Raw genomic sequence first — 22,082 nt, 5'->3', positions numbered from 1 at the left:
GATCAAGTCACCGTTTCCCATAGTGTCCATTCCACTTCAACAGGTTTCCTTTTTGGTGTTCAGTCAGTTGTCACCGATCAGGGAGAACATATGGTATTTGTCCCTTTGGGACTGGCTTATTTCACTCAGCATGATGTGTTCCAGATTCCTCCATTTTGTTGCAAATGACTGGATTTTGTTGTTTCTTACTGCAGTATAGTATTCTAAAGAGTACATATCCCATAATTTCTTTATCCAGTCTACCGTTGATGGGCATTTAGGTTGGTTCCAGGTCTTAGCTATTGTGAATTGAGCTGCAATAAACATTAGGGTGCAGACCTCTTTTTTGTTTGCCAATTTAAATTCCTTTGGGTAAATTCCAAGGAGTGGGATGGCTGGGTCGAATGGTAGGGTTATCTTCAGGTTTCTGAGGGATCTCCAGACTGACTTCCATAGTGGCTTGACCAGTTTGCAAAAAAAGGAAACCTGTTGAAGTGGAATGGACACTATGGGAAACGGTGACTTGATCTGCATAGCTCTGACTGTTAATGAACAACTTAATACATTATCCCTCTTAGTAGTTGTTTTGTCTGTTCTACTTAATATGACTGGTTAAATTCTGTAATTAATATACAGTTATTCTTAAGTGTTGAAATTTAACTGAAATGTGATCCCTGTTAAACATGAGTAGGAATAAGAGAGGGAAGAGATACATAATTTGGGACATGCTCAAGCTGACTTGCCCCAAATGGTAGAGTTAGAAACATACCAGGGGACTCCAATTCAATCCCATCAAGGTGGCATGTACCAATGCCATCTCACTAGTCCAAGTGATCAATTTCAGTTCACAATTGATCATAATGAAAGGACTAAGAGTCAAAGGGAGCACATAAACAAGTCTAGTACCAGCTAACACTAACTGATAGAATAAATAAAGGGGAGAGTGATCCAACATGGGAAGTGAGATACCCAGCAGACACATAGAATGGCGGATGTCCTAAATAGCACTCTGGCCTCAGAATCAGCCCTAAAGGCATTCCAATCTGGCTGAAAAGCCCATGAGAGTATTTCAGGCATGGAAAGCCAAGACACTCTGGCAAAAGACCTCTGTGAGTGAGATCTCAGTGGAAAGAACAGGTCTTCAAAGAAGGAGGTACCTTTCTCTGAAGGGAGGAGAGAACCTCCACTTTGACTATGACCTTGTCTAAACAAGATAAGAATCGGAGAACTCAGAGGGCTTCCATAGCCTTGGAAACTCATGACTGGTGCATAGGGAGATTACTGATGCCATAGACAGGAGTGTCAATTGGTAAAGTCAACAACAGGAGTCACTGTGCACTTACTCCTCATGTAGGATCTCTGTCCTTATTGTGCTGTGCATTGAGATTTAATGCTATAACGAGTACTCAAACAATATATTTCACTTTGTGTTTCTATGGGGGTGCAAACTGTTGAAATCTTTACTTAATGCATACTAAACTGATCCTCTGTAAAAAAAAAAAAAAAAAGAAGAAGAAATTATCAACTCCCAACTTGACTCTCACTGGGATTAAACATGACAATAGGTCTGATCTGATTTCATCATCATTTAAAAAAAATCATCTATTATTCCTCACTTTATGTTTCTGTGTGGGAGCAAACTGTTGAAATCCATACTTAATGTATACTAAGCTGATCTTCTGTATATTAAGATAATCAAAAATGAATCTTGATGTGAATGGAAGGGGAGAGGGAGTGGGAAAGGGGAGGGCTGTGGGTGGAAGGGACGGTATGGGGGGGAAGCCATTGTAACCCGTAAATCGTACTTTGGAAATTTATATTCATTAAATAAAAGTTAAAAAAAAAAAAGAAATTGAAACAGTAATAATGGCCCTCCCAACAAAGAAAAGCCCAGGACCAGATGGATTCACTGCTGAATTCTACCAGACATTTAAAGAAGAACTAACTCCAATTCTTCTCAAACTATTCAGAACAATCGAAGAAGAGGGAATCCTCCCAAATTCTTTCTATGAAGCCAGCATCACCTTAATTCCTAAGCCGGAAAAAGATGCAGCACTGAAAGAGAATTACAGACCAATATCCCTGATGAACATAGATGCAAAAATCCTCAATAAAATTCTGTCCAATAGAATGCAACAACACATCAGAAAGATCATCCACCCAGACCAAGTGGGATTTATCCCTGGTATGCAGGGATGGTTCAATGTGCGAAAAGTATCTTTGAAAAACGAATCATTGAAAGAGTTTCAATTTTTATGAAAATAGAGATTCAAGAAACTACAGGGACTATGTATACAATTATAAGTAAAAGGCTCAAAATCAGTGACCAAGAGATAATCTTAAAAGTAATCAGAAGAAAAAACTATATTACATGTGGAGGAATAAGGATAAACATGAGAACAAATTTCTTGTCAAATATACTTAAGTGGTAAGAAAGGGAAGGTGCGTATTTAATACACTAAATATTTAATATACTAAAAGGATAAAAATCCACAGTGCCACTAGGCTATGTTTTTACAGCCTTCAATAATAAACTTCAATAACAAAGGAGGAATAAAGATTTTGTATAAATCAAAGTTCAAACAATGGTTTTGTAGAATTGAAAAAATAAAATGATATATCATAATTAAATCCTTGTAACAGTAGGCATAAGGAAAATTATTCCAGTTGAAAATGTGGACCTACAAATGGAAATGTGGACCTACACACTAAATGTAATGAGCATTTTAAAAAGTAACCATGAAGGTGAATGGAAAGATATCACATAGGAGAAATAGAAAATACATAGGAAGTTTTTGGATTTAAATCTTACCATAGCAATAATAACAGTAAGTAGAAATGACAAACATCAAATTTAAAGGGGAATGATTTTCAAATAGGATAAAAAAATGCAATATCAATTGTATGCTATCTATAAGAAACATCTTTTAAATATGAGACACAAGTAAACAGAACATAAATAATAATGCTAGGCTTGCACTAATCCTTGGCTAATCTTCCACCTGTGGCGCCGGCACCCCAGGTTCTAGCCCCAGTTGGGGTACTGGATTCTGTCCCGGTTGCTCCTCTTTCAGTCTAGCTCTCTGCTGTGGCCTGTGGAAGGCAGTGGAGGATGGCCCAGGTGCTTGGACCCTGCACCTGGATGGGAGACCAGGAGGAAGCACCTGGCTCCTGGCTTCGGATCAGCACAGCGCACCAGCCATAGCAGCCATTTTGGGGGTGAGACAACGGAAAAAGGAAGACCTTTCTCTCTGTCTCTCTCTCTCACTGTTTAACTCTGCCTGTCTAAAAAAAAAAAAAGAATAATACTAATACTATTTTAAGGAAAACTGGAAAGCCATATTACTATCTGAGAATCATAATGATTTCATGATTCATCATGAGAATGGAACAACATTAAGTATTGGTGTCCTTCAAAATATAACTTCAAAATATTCGGAGTGAAACAACTTCAGGCAGAAGCAGTCAAATTCACAAGTATTTTTGGAAATTGTTATAAACCTTTTTCAACTTATTTAATATTTTTCCTCTACAAATTCAGTGAGAAGATGGTACTTTCAACTCATTTGGTCTATTTGGCAACTATAAAACACTCTACCCACTGACAGCAGAATACACATCACTTTCAAGTTCATACAAAATATTTTTAAAATTGATTCTATTTTGGACTACAAAGCAAGTTTTATTAAAATAATGCGAATTTTGAACACAATTGAGTTAAATTAAACCTCAGCAATGGAATCACCCTGAAAAAGTTGACAAGCATGTGAAAACTATGTAATACACTTTGTATAGCCCTTTGGTCAAAGGTAAAATTATAAGGGAAATTAGAACTTTTATCCTTAACAAAAATAAAAATTAAACATATCAAAATTTGTGGAATGTCCTGTAGCAGGATTAAAAGAAAAACTATAGCTCTAAATGTAAAGAGTTAGAGATGTCTAAATCAGTGACCTTTGCTTCCATCTTAAGTAATTAAGAAAAAGAATAAATTGAAGCCAATGTAAACAGAAGTCATGAAATAACAAATATTTGAACAGAAAACAGTGAAAAATGAAAGTGATAAAATCAATGAATCCAAAATCTGCTTCATCAGTATCAATAAATGTGACAAAGCTCTGGCTTGACTCAGCAGGAATAAAAGGGAGAAAACATAAATTACCAATATCCAAAACAAGAGAAGTAAAATAATGCAATTTGCAGATATAAAAATATAATAAGGAACGATTGTGAAACAACATGCCAATCATTTGAAACCTTAGGTGAAATTAACCATGAAAGCCACAAAATACCAAAACTCACTTAAAAAAATGAGTAAGCAATGTGAATAAGTCTGTATCTATTAAAGCAATTTGACTTTTAGTTAATAATCTTCCCTCAACGACAATTCAAGTCTTTATAGCTTCATTGTTAAATTCTACCAAATATTTAAAGAAATGATATAAATGTTAAACTCTTCCAGAAAATTGCAAAGGAGGTAATCTTTCCAACTCATTATATGAAGCCAGAATCAGCCTAAAACTAAAATAAAAACATATAAAAATACAAAGACCAAAAATTTCTCATGATAATGGATCTAAAATTTGAAATAAAATTTTAGAAGTTAAATTTAAAAACATATTGAAATAGTAATATATTATGACCAAGTGGGATTTATCTCAGGATAACAGAGGATTTAATATTTGAGAGTCAATCAATGCAATTCACCAAGTTGACAAACTATCATTGGAAAAATGATATTTATCTACCTAGACATAGACTATTTTCTTCATTATTACATTTTGTCAATATTTTATATTTTTCTGAATTTACTCAGATCACTTCAAGTCTTTCCTCTGCCTGTTTCTGATTTTTCAGTTATGCCTATTCTTGTTCCTCTTTTATTTTTTTTAAGAATTATTTATTTATTTTACTTGAAAGTCAGTTACACAGAGAGATAAGGAGAGGCAGAGAGAGGTCTTCCATCCGCTGGTTCACTCCCCAGTTGGCCGCAATGACTGGAGCTGTGCTGATCCGAAGCCAGGAGCCAGGAGCTTCTTCCAGGTCTCCTACCTGAGTGCAAGGGCCAAGGACGTGGGCCATCTTCCACTGCTGTCCCAGGCCATAGCAGAGAGATGGATCAGAAGTGGAGCAGCTGGGTCTTGAATTAGCGCTCATATGGGAAGCCGGCACTGCAGGTGGTGGCTTTACCTGCTATGCCACAGCGCCGGCCCCTCTGTTCCTCTTTTGTTAATTATTCTAAATGAAGACATTTCGTTTTTAAAATTAGTTTATTTTACCCTGCCATCTAATTCTTAATAACACTATAGTTTTAACACCCTGTATTGGTGTTTTGTTTTTTAAATAATTACAGTGTTTTGTCAAGGTATTCTGTAGTACAGATACGTAGGTGACATTTCATTCTACTTTGTATTTTTCTTCCAGAAGGTGTTTGTTTGTTTTTTTCATATTTTTATTAATATAAAGAGAACAGATTTCCTGTACTTTGTAGGTACAATTCTAAGAAGATAACATACTTCCTTTTCATCCTCTCTCCCTTCCCAATCCCCCTTTTCCCATCATTTCATTTTCTTTAATTTTTGCAAAAGCATAATTCCAGTCTGCTCTGTAATCACAGGCTTAATACACCATTGCACATAATGTCTAATAAGTAAAAAGTATAAATGTGTGTTATTAATGGTGTTTTTTTAAGTCTGTGCTTGCCAAAATCTCCCTGCCAGAATGACTGAGATTAGGGTGAAGTAAATGAGGTCCTCGTGTTGGGTAAAAAACTTGGAGGAGGCACTAAAAATCAAAAGCCAATCAATTAAACTGTAATGTTATTCAAATAAAAATTATGGAAAAAAATTTACGATGTCCAAAATATCAGAATTTTAAATAAGGACAGATTTAGTAACAGTGCCATGCCAAGCATATTGGAGCCTGAGGCAAAGGAAAAAAAATCAGTAATATTAATTCTGTGGTTTTTAATTTTCTTAATTTTAGCCACCCTGTTGTGTATGAGATGGTATGATATGGTGGTTTTATGGTTTTGTCCTGTATTCCTAATGATCTTGAACACCTTTTCACATATTTAGTGGTCATTTGTATTTCTTCTGTGAATTGGGAAAGTTTTTGTTTTCCCTCTCTTGGGGTGTTTGCCTTCCTACCTAGGAGCTTTTTAAAAAAATCAACAATATATATTTATGGCATAGAATGCAGTATTTCTACACATGAGTACGCTGTATACTGATCAAATTGGATTTATCAACATTTCCCTCTTTTTGATATTACTTTGTGACTAGTCTTGGAGCTCCTCTCTTCTTTTTTTTTTTTTTTTTTTTTTGACAGGCAGAGTGGACAGTGAGAGAGAGAGACAGAGAGAGAAAAGTCTTCCTTTGCCGTTGGTTCACCCTCCAATGGCCGCCGCTGCAGCCGGCGCACCGCGCTGATCCGATGGCAGGAGCCAGGATCCAGGTGCTTTTCCTGGTCTCCCATGGGGTGCAGGGCCCAAGCACCTGGGCCATCCTCCACTGCACTCCCTGGCCATAGCAGAGAGCTGGCCTGGAAGAGGGGCAACCGGGACAGAATCCGGCGCCCCAACCGGGACTAGAACCCGGTGTGCCGGCACCGCAAGGTGGAGGATTAGCCTATTGAGCCACGGCGCCGGCAAGGAGCTCCTCTCTTCTATTTGCTCATAAAACATATAATGTGAGCTATAGTTACACAATAGGCTGTTTAATATAAGGGACTTTTTCTTACTTTCTAGCTCTGATTTGGGACCCATTATATAGCCTTCTTCCATTTGTCCACTTCTTCCAATCTCTACTAAATACTATCTTGTGTCCAGATTCAGGATTTTGACTTCTACATATGAGGTAGTGCTTGTAGCATTTGTCTTTCTGTGTCTGCTTGTTTCGCCTAACATCATGTCCTCCTATTCTGTTCATTTTACTTCCTATGATGGAATTTGATTATTGTTTTCCCTGAATAATACTCTATTGTATACGTATGTGTATATATATATATGTATAATTTTTTCGTTACTCTTCTATTAATGGATCTTGGTTGAATGTGTGTATTGGTGATTGTGAATAGTGATACAATAAAAATGATACTGCAGTTATTTCTTTGGTACAATGATCTCCTGTATTTTGCCTATACAGACACACACACACACACACACACACACACACACAGAGTAATGGGACAGCTAAATCATATGGAATTCTATTTCTAGATTTCAAAGGAATCTCCACATTGTTTTCTCTATTGGTGGTACTAATTTATGTTCCTATCAGTAGTATGTAAGAATCCCTTCCCTTTTCTTCGCATTCTCATCAACATATGTTACTTTTTGTCTTTTAGATAACAACCCTTGTGAGGTGAGAGTATTTCAATATTTTAAAATTTTTTGAGACTTAACATGTGGCCCATGTGCTGATGAGAAGAATGTGTACTGGACTGTTGCTGGATGAAACGTTATGTAAACGTCTGTTAGGTCCATTTGCTAGGTAGTATGACTCAACTGGGTTAAGTGCTTGTTGATGACCGTATTGGTGATTCCCACCCCTCTTACTCCTCCCTCAACCATTTCCCATCCCATTCACCACTATGATCCATTTTCAATTACTTTATACACAGCAGACCAACTCTATACTAAGTAAAGAGTTCATGAAAAAAATGTTACTCAACAGTAGAGACGAGGGCTGTTCATAGCCATTGCATCTCAAAGTTAATTTCACTTTTTGAGAAACTTAATTAACTTTAAAGAGGCGCCCAAGCATGATACATCTTTTGTGAGCATTTAGAAATAACTATAACTTATGAGACATAAGAATATTCTTCACTTAACACATTAAAATAAAATAAGAGAAAAAAGAGCAGGCAGGTCTCCAAATGGCACCTAGATATGAGATCCAGCATTTTAGGTAGTGGCTTAATCTGCTGTGCCACAATGCCAGCAGAGTTTGTGGACTTTTGGTAAAACAGATTGCCTACCTCAATAAGCAGGTGTGCTTCCTCTAAGCAGTTGAAGGCCTGAACTGAAAGAAAGGCTGACCATCCCTAAGAAATGTAAATTCTCCAGCAGGCTGACTTCTGATTTCATCTGAAACATACTTTTTTTTTTTTTTGAGAACAAATTCTTTTTCAATTTTTTTTGACAGAGTGGACAGTGAGAGAGAGAGTCAGAGAGAAAGGTCCTCCTTTTCTGTTGGTTCACCCCCCAATGGCCGCCGCGGCCAGTGTGCTGCGGCCGGCACACCATGCTGATCCGAAGCCAGGAGCCAGGTGCCTCTCCTGGTCTCCCATGCGGGTGCAGGGCCCAAGCACTTGGGTCATCCTCCACTGCCCTCCCGGGCCACAGCAGAAAGCTGGACTGGAAGAGGAGCAACTGGGACAGAATCTGGTGCCCTGACCAAGACTAGAACCCAGTGTGCCGGTGCCGCAGGCAGAGGATTAGCCCATTAAGCAGCGGCACCGGCGGAAAACAAGTTTTATCATTAATTAAGGAAGCATCTAAGAAAACAAGCAATGGATTTGAACACTTGGGAATAACTAAAACTTATGGGACACAAGAATATTCTTCAGTTAATTCACTAATACAAAATATATCTTTGAGAACAAGTTTTACTGTTAACTCTCATAATCCAACTTTGAGGACAGAGGTCCTGCAATGGGAAGTTAGTGCACAGTGACTCCTGTTGTTAATTTAACATAAAACTCTTATGTATGATGTCAGTGCTCACCTGAGGCTCTTGACATAGCTGCCTAGGCTATGGAAGCCTTTTATCCAAAAACTCCATCAGAATTTAGACCATGCCATAAGAAAAGTTGAAGTTATCTCCTCCCATTAGAAAAGAGTACATCCTTCTTTGATGACCTCTTCTTTCCACTGGGGTTCACCCACAGAGGTCTTTAATGTAGGACATTTTTTTTACCACAGTGTCTTGGCTTTCCATGCCTGAAATGTTCTCATGGGATTTTTGGCCAGACCTAACTGCCTTAAGGGCTGATTTTGAGGTCAGAGTGCTACTTAAAGGGATTGTCATTCTATGAGTCTGTTGTGTGGACTGCTTCCCACATTGGACATTCTCTCCTTTTTAATTCTATCTGTTATTATTACCAGACACTTGATCCTATTTATATGATCACTTTAACATTTAATCCTATCCATATGATCACTTGAACACTTAAAATGCTATTTTTATCACTCAGCTTAAGGGGATTTGGGATCCCATGCAAGTTCTTAAATGTATCCTGAGAAGTAAGTCTTTAGTTATTTATGTAGAACTATACAGCTTTACAGTTACAAACTTCATATACATCATAATTACGTTAGGAACATGGTAATTCTTCCCACCATGGCTGCCCTCCCACACACATTCTCACCCATCTACCTCCTCCCTTTCTTATTAACACTCTAATTTTTTTACTAAGATCTATTTTCAATTAACTTTATACACATATGATTAACAAGAGTTTAACAAATAGTATAAAAAAATATTCCTCAACTGTCAAGACATGGGGGATGTTCAAAGTCATTGCTTCTCAAAGGGTAAATTTCACACCTACAGATTGACTTTTAGGTGCTCTATTAGTTATCACATATCAGGGAGTAAATGTAGTATTTGTCCCTTTGGGACTGGCTTATTTCACTAAATATGATGTTTCCAGTTTCATCCATTTTGTTGCAAATGGCCAGATCTCATTTTATTTTTTATTTCTGTGTAGAATTCCATGGGGTACATATCCCATAATTTCTTGATCCAGTTTTCAGTTGATAAGTATTTGCGTTGATTCCATGTCTTAGCTATTGTGAGCTGAGCTGCAATAAACATGGAAGTACAGATCATTATTTCATATGCTGACTTCATTTCCCTTGGGTAAATTCCCAGGAGTGGAATGGCTGGGTCATATGGTAGGTCCATATTCAGATTTCTGAGGTATCTCCATACTGTCTTCCACAGTGACTGGACCAGTTTAAATTCCCAACAACAGTGAAATAGGGTATCTTTTCACCATTCTAACAGGGGTGAAGTGAAACCTCTTTGTGCTTTTGATATGTATTCCCTGATGGCTATTGATCCTGAGCATTTTTCCATGTGTCTGTTGGCCATTTAGATTTCTTCTTTTGAAAAGTGTCTGTTTAAGTCCTTGGCCCATTTCTCAACTGGGTTATTTGTTTTGTTGTTGAGTTTCTTGATCTCTTTATATATTCTGGTGTTAATCCTTTATCAGTTGTATAATTTGCAAATAATTCCTCCATTCTGTCACTTGCCTCTTCACTTTCTTGAGTGTTACTTGTGGTGCAGAAGCTTGTCAGTTTGATATAATCCCATCTGTTAATTTGGGCTTTGAAGATTTATTTATTTATTTGAAATTCAGAGTTACACACACACAGAGAGAGAGAGGGAGAGAGAGAGAGAGAGAGAGAGAGAGAGAGAGAGAGAGAGAGGTCTTCCATCCGCTGGTTCACTCCCCAATTGGCCGCAGTGGCTGGAGCTGTGCTGATCAGAAGCCAGGAGCCAGGAGCTTCACCTGGATTTCCCAAGTGGGTGCAGGAGTCCAAGGATGTGGGCCATCTTCTACTGCTTTTCCCAGGCCATAGCAGAGAACTAGATCGGAAGTGGAGTAGCCAAGTCTTGAATTGGCACCCATATGGTGCTTCAGGCCAGGGCATTAACCCCCTATGCCACAGTGCTGGCCCCTAATTTTGGCTCTGCCTATGCCTCTAGTGTCTTTTCCAAGAAGTCTTTGTCTATGCCAATGTTTTGCCAAATTTGCCCATGTTCTCTAATAACTTGATGGTATCAGGTCATATTTTTAGGTCTTCAATCCATTTTGAGTAGATCTTTGTGTAAGGTGTAAGGTAGAGGTCTTGCTTCAGATTTCTGCATTTGGAAACCAAGTTTTTCCAGTATCATTTGTTGAAGAGATACTCCTGGCTCCAGGAACTAATTTAAGCTCCTTTGTCAAATATAAAGTGATTATAGATGCTTGGATTGATTTTTGAAGGTTCTAGTCTGTTTCATTGGGCTATCCATCTGTGGTTTTTTTTTTTTTTTTACCAGTTCCAGGCTAGTTTAATTATAACTGCCCTGTAATATTTCTTGAAATTTGGTTTTGTGATGTCCCTGGCTTTGTTTTTGTTGTAAAAGATTACTTTTTCTATTTGGAGTTGCCTGTGTTCCCATATGAATTTCAGTATCATTTTTTTCTATATCTAAGAAGAATGTCTTTGGTATTTTGATTGGTATTACATTGAATCTGTAAATTGCTTTTGGAAGCATGGACATTTTGGTGATATTGATTCTCCAATCCATGACCATGGAAGATTTTTCCATTTTTTTGTATCTTTTTTATTTCTTTCTTTAATGTTTTGTAATTCTCATTGAACAGATTTTTGTTATGCTTGGTTAAATTTATTCCAAGATATTTGATATTTTGTAGCTATTATGAATGGGGTCTATCTTAGAAGTTCTTTCTCAGCCGTGGCATTGTCTGTGTATACAAAGGCTGTTGATTTTTGTGTGTTGATTTTATATCCTGCAACTTTACCAAACTTTTCTATGAGCTCCAGTAGTCTCTTAGGGGAGTCTTTTGGATCCCCTATATATAGAATCATGTCATATGCAAATAGGGATAATTTAACTTCCTCCTTCCCAATTTTATCCCTTTGGTTTCTTGTTCTTGCCTAATGGCTCTGGCTAAATTTCTAGGACTATATTGAACAGCAATGGTGATAGTGGGCATACTTGTCTGGGTCTGGATTGGAAATACTTTCAACTATTCCCTCCTCAATAGAATGCTGGCCATGTGTTATAAATTGCCTTGATTGTGTTGAGGAATGGTCCTTCTATATCCAGTATGCTTAGAGTTTTCATCATGAAAGGGTTTTGTATTTTATCTAATGCTTTCTCTGCATCTATTGAGATAATCATACGGTTTTTGTTTTTCAGCTTGTTAATGTGATACATCACATTGATTGATTTGTGGATGTTGAATCATCCCTGTATACCAGGAATAAATCTCACTTGGTCTGGGTGAAAGATCTTTTTGGTGTGTTGTTGGATTCGATTGGCTAGGATGCTGTTTAAGGTTTTTATGTCTATGTTCATCAGGGAAATTTTCATGTTTTTCTCTTTCTCTGCTGCAAGTTTTTCAGGCTTACGAATTAAGGTGATGCTGGCTTTATAGAAAGAATTTGGGAGGATTCCTCCTTTTCAATTGTTTTGAATAGCTTGAGAAGATTTGGAGTTAGTTCTTCTTTAAATGTCTGGTAGAATTCAGCAGTGAACCCATCTGGTCCTGGGCTTTTCTTTGTTAGGTCATTATTAATGATTAATTTTTTTTTTTTGACTGCAGTTAGACAGAGACTGAGAGAAGGTCTTCCTTTTCCGTTGGTTCACCCCCCAAATGGCTGCTATGGCTGGCGTGCTGCACCAATCCGAAGCCAAGAGCCAGGTGCTTCCTCCTGGTCTCCCATGCGGGTGCAGGGACCAGCACCTGGGCCATCCTCCACTGCCTTTCCCGGCCACAGCAGAGAGCTGGACTGGAAGAGGAGCAATCCGGACAGAATCCGGCTCCCCAACCGGGACTAGAATCTGGGGTGCTGGCGCTGCAGGTGGAGGATTAGCCAAGTGAGTCACGGTGTCAGCCTAATGATTAAATTTCTGTCTTGGCTATTGGTCTTTTTAGGTATTTTATGTCTTCATGGCTCAATTTCGGTAGGTTGTATGTGTCCAGGATTCTCTTTATTTCTTCAGGGTTTCCTGCTTTGTTGGCATACAGCTCTTTGTAGTAATTTCTGATAATTATTTTTATTTTTGTGGTGTCTGTTGTCACATTTCCTTTTTCACTTCTAATTTTATTAATTTTGGTCTTCTCTCTCATTTTTTTGGTTAGTGTGGCCAATGGTGTGTCAATTTTGTTTATTTTTTCAAAAAACTAGCTCTTTGTTTTGCTGATCTTTTGTATTGCTTTTTTGGTTTCAACTTGGTTGATTTCTTCTCTAATTTTAATCTTTTTTTTTTTTTTGACAGGCAGAGTGGATAGTGAGAGAGAGACATAGAGAAAGGTCTTCCTTTGCCATTGGCTCACCCTCCAATGGCCGCCGCAGCCAGTGCACCGTGCTGATCTGATGGCAGGAGCCAGGTACTTATCCTGGTCTCCCATGGGGTGCAGGGCCCAAGCACCTGGGCCATCCTCCACTGCACTCCCTGGCCACAGCAGAGAGCTGGCCTGGAAGAGGGACAACTGGGACAGAATCTGGCGCCCCGACCGGGACTAGAACCTGGTGTGCTGGTGCCACAAGGCGGAGGATTAGCCTAGTGAGCCGCGGTGCCGGCTAATTTTAATCATTTCTTTTCTCCTACTAGTTTTGGGTTTGGTTTACTGTTGTTTTTCTAGATCCTTGAGATGTATTGATAGATCATTTATTTAATCTATATATTTCTTGATGTAGGCACCAATTGGTATCAACTTTCCTCTTAACACTTCTTATGCTGTATCATATAAGTTTTGATATATTGTGTTGTCATCTTCATTTTTTCCAGAAATTTTTTATTTCTCTTTTGATTTCTTCAATGACCCACTTCATTCAGGAGCATGTTTGTCAGTTTCCATGTGTTTGCATATGTTCTAAATATTTCTGAGTTGCTGATTTCCAGCTTCATTCTATTGTGGTCAGAGAAGGTGCATGGTATGATTTTGATTTTTTGAATTTGCAGAGACTTGCTTTATGGCCTAGTATGTGGTCAATCCTAGAAAAAGTTCCAGTCACTGGTGAGATGAATGTGTATTCTGCTGCTATAGGATTAAAAGTTCTTTAGATAGCCATTAGGTCCATTTGGTCTATATGTTGATTATCTATTGTTTCCTTGTTGGTTTTCTGTCTGGTTGATCTGTCCATTGCTGTAAGTGAGGTATTGCAGGCCTCTATTACTATTGCGTTTGAGTCTATATCTCACTTTAGATCCCTTAACATTTCTGTTAAATGCCAGGTGCCCTGTACTTAGGTGTATATACGTTTATAATAGTTATATCTTCCTGTTGAATTGATCCATTAACCATTACATAATGCCCTTCTTGTCTCTTTTAACATTTTTTGTGTTAAAGTCTATTTTGTCTGATATTAAGATGGCTACATCAGCTCTTTTTGGGTTTCTGTTGGCATGGAATATCCTTTTCCATCATTTCAGTTTGTGTGCATTTTTGTTGGTGAAATATGTTTCTTGTAGGCAGCAAGAGATGGTTTTTAATCCATTCAGACAGTCTGTGTCTTTTAATTGAAGAATTGAGAGAATTTACTTTCAGGGTGACTATTGATAAGTAACAACTTTGCCCTTCCATTTTTCCAATAATATTCCTATTTTTTACTTTGGATTTCCACTGTACTTTTACTGGGAGATTTTCTGCCTTTATCTTCTTTTGTAGTGATGACCATGCTTCTGTATTTCAGTGTGTAGCATATCCTTAAGCATCTTTTGCCAGGCTGGATGGTTGGTGGCAAATTCTTTCAATTTCTTTTTGTTATGGAAAGTCTTTATTTCACCTTAATTTCTAAATGAGAGCTTTGCAGAGTACAATATTCTTGGTTGACAGTTTTTTCTCCTGAGACTTGGAATATATCTCACCATTCTCTCCTAGCCTGTAGGGTTTCTTATGAGAAATCTACTGTGAGTCTAATTGGAGATCTGAAAAAAATCTGATGTTTCTTTCATGCATGTTTTAGAAACTTTTCTTCATGTTTTACTGTGGAGAGTTTGATTATAATGTGTCATGGTGAAGATCTTTTCTGGTCATGTCTATTAGGAGTTCTATGTGCTTTCTATACTTGGATATCCCTTTCTTTTTCAAAATTAGGGAAGTTTTCTGTTATTATTTCACTAAAAAGATTTCTAATCGTTTCTCTCTTTCTATGCCCTCAAGAACTCCTAGAACCCATATTTTGGGTTATTTGATAGTATCCTTTAGATTCACAACAGTGTTTTTTATTTTTGTAATTTCATCTTTTTGTTTTTGGTCTGAGTGTATAATTTCCTATGATTTGTCTTCTAAGTTGGATATTCTTTCTTCTGCTTCACTAATTCTGTTGTTAATCCTTTCCACTGAGTTTTTTATTTGTTCTGTTGAATTCTTCATTTCATTTTGATTTCTCTTTAAGATCTCAATTTCATGGGAGAAATTTTTTTCATGTCATGTACGAACTTCTTGCATTTGCTTCTGATTACTTCTAAGTAATCCTAAAGTCAATTTTTCGAATTCCATTTCTGACATTTCATCAATCTCTTCATCTTCACAGTCTAGTATTTAAGTGTTGTTTTCTTTTGGGGACATAATGTTATCTTCCTTATTCTTGTTTCTTGAATTGGTGTGTTTACTATTTGTGGAGGTTTCTTTACTTTTTTTTTCTCACTGTGGCAGCTTTTATCTTTGGACTATGCCTCTGTGGATTAGTGGAGTGTCTACTTTGTCGGTGAAACCTATTTGCATGTGGTAGATGTGGCCAGAGAGCTCTGTTCTGTGCTCCAGGGTGAAGGGAGTTTCTTTCATTAGAGGAGAGGTTTGTTCTTCTCTGTTGGTGTACACTCAGCTCACCTCCTCTCCTCAAAGGAGACCAATGTCCGGGTGCTAGCCCCACTGGGTATAATATTCATCCATACTGCCATAAGAACCACACAAAAGATCTATGCAGTCCTTGGTGTAAGCACAGATTCACAGCAATGCCCCTCACCAGGGAACCAGGGAGCCCTGAGCATGTGGAGCCCCCCACAGTGACTGCCCAAAGTCCCAGCCATACCCTGAGCCCTCCCACATAGCCTCATTGTTTTTGCAGTGCTGGCACACAAGCTTCCCTTAGTCAGGAGCACCCAGTCCCCTCTCAGTTCTCCCCACTAGACTCAGGAGTCTCTGTTTGCTGGTTGCTAGGCATGCACACAAGCTGGTGCAGCTGTTATGTATGTCCAAAATGGTGCCCGCTCTTTATCAGCTTTTTTACAGGATGCTGCTGCAGGGTGATTGAGAGAGAGAAATGTACCTCCTCTTTTTTTTTTTTTTCTTCTAGTTTGGCAAATACACTATCCCCCCACAGGGTCCCTTCCCTCCAGGCTCTTCATGCAGCTTTGTCACCAATGGCTTGGGCTGCTGCACTCTCCTAAGCTGGTGTAGAGGCTCTCAGCTGCTGGGATCCTGAGTTGTGCCTGTCCGCATCCTCCATATAGATCCACAGTGTCCCTCTAATTTGTGTGGAGCTTCCTCCATTGTTTTTTCCAAACTCTTCCCTGAGACTGCATTCTACTTTTTTAAACTCTCTTTTCCTAGACTAGAGCAGTAAGTTTCCTCCCTACTCTGCCATCTTAACCCAATCCACCCGCAGTCCCCAAGAAGTAACTTCTGTCATTTTGTGCTTACTTACTGATTTTTGAAATATTTTAAACTTTGCAATGTTTCCATGACCCAATGCCATTTTTTTTTTTAAGATTTATTTTATTCATTTGAGAGACAAATTTACCAAGAGAGTTAGATAGAGAAAAAGGAGAGAGAAGGAGTTCCTTCATCTATTGGTTCACTGCCCAAATGGGTGCAACAGCTAGAGCTGAGCTAATCCAAAGCCAGGAGCCAGGAGCTTTCACCCACATGGGTGCAGGGGCCCAAGGATTCTGACAATCCTTTACTGCCTTCTGCTGTTGGTAGGGAGCTGGATTGGAAGTGGAGCAGCTGGGACTCAAACTGGTGCCCATATGGGATGCATGTGCCAGAGGGCGGAGCTTTAACTAGCTGTGTCACAGCATCGGCCCTCCAATTCTATTTTGATGGAAAAAAAGAGGACTTCAAAATATACATGGGGAACCCACATTACTTTTTAATCTTGTGTTCCATAAACTTTTTAAAAGTACCATTGTATTAATTTTAATGAAGCCAAATTTATTAGCTTTATGCTTTATGCTTTATATTCTTTGTGTATTATTTCTGATGTCTTTCTCCACCAAGATCATAAAAATATTTTTCTAAGATTTCAATATTCTTTATTGTTTTATATTTTCCATTTAGATTTACAGTATTCTGTGAATGATTCTTAGTAAGAAATAGAAGTGTCTCTGCTCCTACCCTTTAATACACAATTATTTCTATTGATGGCACTTATTTATAGAATTTTGTATTTCTTCTGCATTGAAGTGACATATTTAATGCATCAATAGTCATAGATGCTGGGAGTATCCTGGTTTCTCTATTCTGTTCCCTGCTATATTTGTTTCTGTGGCATTCCTATGGTGCTGTAACTGAGTTTGTATAATTTATTTTCAGGTAGATGAAATGCTTCCACTTTGTTTGCCTTTAAGAGTTTGTTGGCTATTCTTGGCCCTTCTAATATCTATATAAATTTTTAATCAGCTTGGCAAGTTCCATAATGGAGAGACTATTTATTTATTTAAAGAAATGAAGAAAGACAAAACAGGAAAGAGTAAAAAAGAGGAGAAGATGATGAAGAGAGAAAGAAAGAAGTAAATGAATAATAAAGTTGAGTTATTAATTGGGATTATTTGGTATCTACAAACATTTTCAGATAATTCACATTTTAAAATCACACTTCTTTTTTGTTTATTTTTTGACAGGCAGAGTGGACAGTGAGAGAGAGAGACAGAGAGAATGGTCTTCCTTTGCCGTTGGTTCACCCTCCAATGGCCGCCGCAACCGGCGCGCTGCGGCCCGCGCACCACGCTGATCCAATGGCAGGAGCCAGGTACTTCTCCTGGTCTCCCATGGGGTGCAGGGCCCAAGCACTTGGGCCATCCTCCACTGCACTCCCTGGCCACAACAGAGAGCTGGCCTGGAAGAGGGGCAACCGGGACAAAATCCGGCGCCCCGACCAGGACTAGAACCCGGTGTGCCGGCGCCGCAGGCGGAGGATTAGCCTAGTGAGCCGCTGCGCCGGCCAAATCACACTTCTAATAACTAAATTCAGTATTGAATCTATATATTTGAATTTCATTTTTTTCTTGGGATGTTTTATAGTTTTCTTTGCATTGGTTATTCTTTGTTAGATTTACTCTAAAAAATTATGTAGCTTATGCTGATATCTGTTAAAAATTCATGCATCAAATTTTTATATTGCAGATGAACAAAAATTCAAAAACAAATTAATTTTGCTGTACTTTTTAATTTAATGGTTTATCTTTCTAATAAATTATATTTTCTATTTGTATAATCAAGTTCTTTGAGTAATTACAGTATATTTTCTGCATAATTAATACATATTTTATATTTTCTTATTTTAATAGATAGATTGAGGTATCTGGGATTTGAAGTTGCCCTCTCATATGGGATGGTATCCATGTAAGAGGTGGCTTAGCGTGCTGCACTACAACACTGGGCACAAGTAACAGGTTTCATAGAAATGAAGACAGTGAGTATTCTAATCTCATTCCTTAGTGCAAATAGAAAAATTCCAACATTTCACAATTTATGTTTTATTTTAGTATAAAACCTTTAATATGGTATATAGGAATTTGCTTTATTAGTTTTCTAAGAATGTTTAAATTTCTGGTTATTATCAATGAGTATTGAATTTTGTTTATTGCCACCACTTAAATTATAATGTCAATATTTTGTAAATGTTTACTTTTCAGTTGTGTTAAATCACCTTGGTAGACTTTTCTATAAATTAAGCTAAAATTAGGTTCCTGGATTAATGGCAATTTATTCATGATATATGATTATTTTCACATTTTTATGTTTGCATTCCTAATATTTTTGATTTTTTTCACTTTTGGCTGGTTTTTGAAATAGATTCATAATTTTTCTTTGCTCATTATCTTTGTTGTGTTGGTTTTATAAATTAACTATGGGTTATACACTCTTTTTACATTTTCTGTACAAGTTTGCATAGATTGGCTTTATATTGTTCTTAAATGCTGATGACATCTGATCCCATCATTTTTGTTGTGGGAAAATTTTGAAAAAAATTATTAAATTCTGTTTATTTAATGTTGTTGAGACTGTTCAATTTTTTCTTGTCTGTTTTACTTTTGAAAATTAGTGTACTAAGTATTTTCTATTGGTTTTTTTTTTTTTTATTTTTATTTATTTATTTTTTTTTTTTTATTTTTTTTTTTTTTGACAGGCAGAGTGGACAGTGAGAGAGAGAGACAGAGAGAAAGGTCTTCCTTTGCCGTTGGTTCACCCTCCAATGGCCGCCGCGGCCGGCGCGCTGCGGCCGGCGCACCGCGCTGATCCGATGGCAGGAGCCAGGAGCCAGGTGCTTTTTTCCTGGTCTCCCATGGGGTGCAGGGCCCAAGCACCTGGGCCATCCTCCACTGCACTCCCTGGCCACAGCAAAGGGCTGGCCTGGAAGAGGGGCAACCGGGACAGAATCCGGCGCCCCAACCGGGACTAGAACCCGGTGTGCCGGCGCCGCTAGGCGGAGGATTAGCCTAGTGAGCCGCGGCGCCGGCTTCTATTGGTTTTAAAATTCTTCACTTTCATTTTTATCTGCCTAATATGGTTATTTAAGCTGTGTTTAGTGCTTATCTTTTTCTATAATTATATATTTCAATATTTATATTGTTTCTATTTCAATCTACCTATGAAATTTCTTTTAGAAATGTCTTATAGGCAGAGAATTTGGTTCATTTAAATTTACTTCAGTCATTGATGTGTTTAGGTTTAAATCTACCATGTTGCTAAATGCTTTCTATTACTTGCCTGTTCTTTCTTCTCTTCTTTCCCACCTTTTGGATTGATTGAAGGTTTCCTTTATATTATTCTATTCCTTTTGCCAATAATAATATAGTTTACTTATTTGTATCTGAAATTGATTACTTTATTCCCAGTATATAGAAGAAACTAAAAACACATTCACTGCACTCACTATATGCTTTGCTTGCATGATGTTAATATGACTTTAGAAAGATGTTATTATGTTTCATAAGTCTTTATCTCACATGGTAGCATAGAGGCTTATCGAAGATTCTAGTACTCCATTTCCACTTATCTTTACTTTTTTGGATGCATGCAAAGACTTACTTACAATTCATTTGGGGTTGTGTAGAAAATTTTGGCCAATAGGCATCAAATGAAAGAGATTTGTGCTAACTTTGATGTGAAGCAGTTAAGAGGGAATATGTTTTTCATGTGCTTTCTTATTCAATGCTTCAGCAAAGTCTGATGCCGCCTTTCGATACAGTAGCACCATGAGCAGATGCAGATAATTTTAGCTTGGGTCTCTAAATGACCTTGTGGAACAATCTGCCAGCATTCATTGGACAGAGGCAAGAGCAATAAATATAGCTTTGTTTTATTATGCTTCCAAGAATTTGGGATTACTTTGTTTCTACAGCGTGTCTTAGTCTCTCAGAAGTAATCTATAAGCAAATATGACCACTTGTTAAGGATTCTTTATGAGAGAGTGGCTACTTGAGTGTTAGATTTACATATGTTATAATTTAGATTCATGATAATCATATGAGGTAGGTAGGAAAGGCTTTCTTTTCTTGTTTTACCAATCAACAACATGAATTCAGATCTCTTTAGTAATATACTGAAGAGCAAACTCATATGATACAGAATTTGGACCTAGATATTCTAAGTTCAAGTCTGGAGTTCATATATCCTAAATTCATAGCAAATCACATATTCTAAATTATTTTTTTTTCCATGAACATTCATATGTCTCAACATCAAAAGTCATTTTTGTAACAAGAATTTATATCACACAAATAGCAGGTTGGTTTTCCATGATGTTTCCTGCCTTATGGGACCTAATATGCATATTCAGGAACTGTACATTCTCTGGGGGAGTATATAATTCACACACGGTACATCACACTATCTGATATATATGAATACCTTATCTGTCATCCTGATTTTTTAAATATATTGCATTATAGCAGATTTAAGATACTTCTCTGTATTTCTACTGAACTCAGCTAGCTCATGAGTAGCTATATTTTCTCCTTAGGTTAAAAAGAAAAAAGATAAACTTTCCCACCCAAGATATCTTATCCCAAGTCTGTTTAAAATTCAGTCAATTCAGGATTCAAACTCAGTCTGCTACTGTGTCTTTATCTGTCCCTGGGGTAACCATGTGGTAAGGTGGGAGTTGGACCCCCGAGCAGGTAGCTGGGAGTCTATTCTGAGTGGGGACCTTGAGTCATTGAGGACCTCTGCCTTTTAGTATCTGATCTGTGGGCATGCTCAGCTGCCTTATGGTTTTGATGTCCAAAGTCACTGTCATGATGCTGACCATGATGTAAACCATTCTTGGCCATGCTATTCTCACTTCCACTGCCTCCTGGTTTCCCCAGGGCTCTTATAATTTCTCTGCCTGAAAGTGTGGGGAAATTGCCAAGAGGGGATCTTGGAGAAACTTAGAAATTCTTTACTGTTTTCCTCACCCCAAATAGGGCCTGTATGAGGCTGCCTTCGGGTCCATGTGTAAAGATACCCCGTTCAACCACAAAATTGAATGTTGTTTCTTTACAAAACTTAGACTTCCTGAGACCATACCTGAGATCTATTTCTGTTAAGTTCCAAGCTGCTGGATCTTAAAAATCAAATGCTCCAAAAAATCTTGCTCTTAAACTATAATATGATGTTTGCCATGAAGGGCAAGAAAGAAAAACTAAAACCTCCACCACCTCAGCTGACTTCTTTGTCAACAGCTATTAACTGGTTTGCCTTGAGGGAAGTATATATGGGAAGCTAACTTCTTGGTAACAGCAGGTTAATTCAGAAAGAAATGAAAATAGTTTACAACTTGTGCATTATTCTTCAAATACCTAGATTTTTTTCTCATTGTCCATGTTTATATTATTCCCATTTATTCCAGTTTGTGACCTTTAGCCAAATCATGTCCATTAGGTACCTCTCTAGGGTCCTCATGGGTTATATGCACTGGATGGCAGTACTTTGGATGAGTTCCATATTATGCCTTCATGTCCTGTGTCTAAATCTAGTGAGTTTTCCAAATGTCTTCCCAAGTGGTGAGCATCCAGTAAGCATATCAAATGCTTACTGATTCCCTGGTGTATTAATCATAATCCTTTTGAGTACAATGGATAGGTAGATGACTTGAAGAATATTACTTGAAGAACACCAGGATGCTTGATGTGACTTTGAGA

The 22,082-nt window shown here is 37.7% G+C and overlaps 1 long non-coding RNA gene across 4 annotated transcripts in view; it reads left to right on the top strand.

Annotated features, from left to right (window-relative positions):
- The window catches only part of LOC149127321 (uncharacterized), a 164,131-nt gene that overhangs the window by 95,905 nt on the left and 46,144 nt on the right, over positions 1-22,082 (top strand). For 3 of the 4 annotated variants that reach the window (XR_016231972.1, XR_016231974.1, XR_016231975.1), the window contains exon 2: positions 18,243-18,367. The exons of the other annotated variant lie outside the window; for it this stretch is intronic. This is a non-coding gene — a long non-coding RNA (uncharacterized LOC149127321). The remainder of the gene's footprint in view (positions 1-18,242; positions 18,368-22,082) is intronic. 4 annotated transcript variants of the gene reach the window in all.

Source organism: Oryctolagus cuniculus, chromosome 3 (assembly GCF_051225735.1).
Source record: "Oryctolagus cuniculus isolate XC-2025 breed Fujian yellow rabbit chromosome 3, ASM5122573v1, whole genome shotgun sequence".
Lineage (NCBI taxonomy): Eukaryota > Metazoa > Chordata > Mammalia > Lagomorpha > Leporidae > Oryctolagus > Oryctolagus cuniculus.
This window is presented reverse-complemented; position numbering and strand designations above follow the sequence as displayed.